Source organism: Metopolophium dirhodum, chromosome 9, assembly GCF_019925205.1.
Source record: "Metopolophium dirhodum isolate CAU chromosome 9, ASM1992520v1, whole genome shotgun sequence".
NCBI classification, from domain to species: Eukaryota; Metazoa; Arthropoda; class Insecta; order Hemiptera; family Aphididae; genus Metopolophium; species Metopolophium dirhodum.
In genome coordinates, this window is record NC_083568.1 from 670,421 (window position 1) to 671,736 (window position 1,316).

Sequence of the window (1,316 nt, forward strand, 5' to 3'; positions counted from 1 at the left end):
CCAGACAACTACAATTGCTATGAAAATGCTGGCTGGAATTTTAAAAACGCAACGCAATCAGAAAATGATAAAGGTGAATTTACCGCTTGTATTCCATTAAAATATTGGTTAGGATTGTTTGAAGACTACAAAAGAATATTAGTGAATTCTAGATTGGAATTAATATTAACCCGAAGTCATAGTGATTTAAATGCTTTACAAGTTAAAAGTGGTGCAACTGCCACTGAAGGTAAAGTCACCTTAAATAAAATAGTCTGGAAGGTCCCACATATAACGGTCGATGATGAAGAAAGGTTGAAATTATTGAAACTTATAGAAAAAGAAAAAAGTTTGTTTATCCCTTTTAGATCTTTTGAAACTTTTGAATATCCTGAACTCGGGACCACTAAAAAAGTTGTGTGGAATTTGAAAACTGCTTCAAAATTAGAAAAACCACGATTCGTCGTAATTGGATTACAGAAAGGACGCAAAAATGTGTTATCAAAAGATTGTAGTATATTCGATCATTGTAATCTAACAAACGTAAAAGTATTTCTGAACTCAATAGCTTATCCATACGATAATTTGAATTTAGATTTTTCGAAAAATAATTTCACCTTATTGTATAATATGTATACATCGTTTCAAGAATCGTACTATGAAAAAAGTATTCGTAACCCGATATTGAGTCCTTCTACTTTTGTAGCAAACGCACCAATTATAGTTATCGATACTTCAAAACAGAACGATTCAACCACAGCCTCAGCAGTGGATGTTCAATTGGAAATCGAAGCTTCAGATTCGCTTACAGGTGTAACTGCTTATTGTTTATTAATTCATGATCGTATTGTAGAATATGTACCTTTTACTAGAGAAGTAAGAAAACTTGTGTAAATATATTTTAGAATTAATTTACAATAATAAAAAATCTGTTATTACATAACTTGTGTTCTGTATTTTAAATAATTATTCCATTTTAGTAATAAGGTTTGTTGAGAAAAAAACCATTTAGCATGTACACTGTAAATATTTGGACAAAACTGACTTTGAGTGTGCAAACTCTTCATAATTTTTACACGGTAAAATTATTGTGTCCAAGGGGGACATCCTCCCTTGAACGGTGTGAAATTACCGTGTAAAAAGTGTACAAATTCTTCATAATTTTTACACGGTAAAATTATTGTGTCCAAGGGGGACATCCTCCCTTGAACGGTGTGAAATTACCGTGTAAAAAGTGTACAAATTCTTCATAATTTTTACACGGTAAAATTATTGTGTCCAAGGGGGACATCCTCCCTTGAACGGTGTGAAATTACCGTGGTGCCACAAAAAGTAGA